Consider the following 1,681-nt stretch of genomic DNA (forward strand, 5'->3'; position numbering starts at 1 on the left):
TTTTCTACCCTCTTTTATTAACAAGTTTATAGTTGACGGAAACTATGTAATTCGTATCACGAAATTAACCGACTCACCTTGAGTTTTTAACTTGATCATGGCAAAAAGAACAAGAAACTATTTTGGGTGCCAGCAATAGCCCCCACTTAATTGTTCCGTATTGACCCAGTTAATTGTTCCGTGTTGGAGTAACTTACATACTATACAATATACCAAGAGACAACTGATAAACTAACGGTAAACGAGTATCCTATTGTAAATCACCACTCCCGCCGCATCGTGCGGGTAAAACCCCATGACCGGTTTGAAGTAACTTAACCGGAAATTTAGATTTTAGTTATGACCCAACTAAAGTGAACCTTCTCATGCACACTATTAGAATTACTAATAAGTGTTGTGTTTTCCATTGCATCGTGAATTTGGTTTTGGTTATGGCTCAAAACCAAACCGTCCCGTACATAGCCCTAAACTTACCAACCTACATGATATGTTTCCCGCCGCATCGCGCGGGTAAATGACTAGTATATATATATATATATATATATATATATATATATATATATATATATATATATATATATATATCAATTAATTTTTATACTAAAAGATGTCAATAATAATCCCAACTCAGTTATTTGCCAATAATAATCTAAACTTTCTTATTTTGCCGATAATAATTCAAACTCATTTATTTGCCAATCATAATCCGAACTGGTCTACTTTTGGCTGATAATAGTACGCCGTTAAAAATAGCTTAACGAAGTTAAGTTTTTTTTTTCCGAATTACAAACCGATGTATTAGGGATTTTGATCAGAACGAGGATACGAGTCGATTTATGTAAAACTTACCTGGAAACGGTGCTCCAAACGGGTTGATTTTTTTAATTGGAAGTTTAAACACCCGAATTGAAGCACCTTGTTTGTCGTTTGGGGCAGTATTTCGAGGTAAACTTTACATCAATCAACTCGTATCCTAGTTCTAATCAAAAGCCCTAAAACATCGGTTTGTAATTTGGAAAAAAAAACTTAACTCTATTAAGCTATTTGTAACGCACACTATTATCAGACAAAAGTGGACTATTTCGGATTATTATCGGCAAATAACTGAGTTGGGATTATCATCGACCAATTTGAGAAAGTTAGGATTATTTAAATCCAGTTTGCCTAGAATAATAATACAAATAATATTATTACTTTATTTCATAATATACCACACTCGTACAAATCTCATAAACAAAAAAATACGATTGAATTTATCACATTGGTAGTTTAAATAAAATTATAATTTATAAAACAATTGTTATACGCATCAACAATACACATATTTAACCCTGCGATAAGATTATAATATTATTACCATTATTAGCCGTATTACACATTTTTTTATAAGATTATAGTCTATATTTGCCCAACTTGTGTGATAAAATTCATGAATCATGAATGTATAAGATTATAGTATTATTAAATTCTTTAATCGTGCGATAAAAATTATATAGACGTTTATGATTTATACTTTTTTTATATTCAACCCGTATAATACACGAGTTTATAACACCTATAAATCAATATAATAGTTAATCTAATTTTTTTATATTGAACCCATGTATACATGGGTCTGTAACCTAGTGTGCATTAATATGTATAAGGCATGTAGTAGTTAAAAGTTAGTTCAAGGATATAT

This window comes from Helianthus annuus, chromosome 14 (assembly GCF_002127325.2).
Source record: "Helianthus annuus cultivar XRQ/B chromosome 14, HanXRQr2.0-SUNRISE, whole genome shotgun sequence".
NCBI classification, from domain to species: domain Eukaryota; kingdom Viridiplantae; phylum Streptophyta; class Magnoliopsida; order Asterales; family Asteraceae; genus Helianthus; species Helianthus annuus.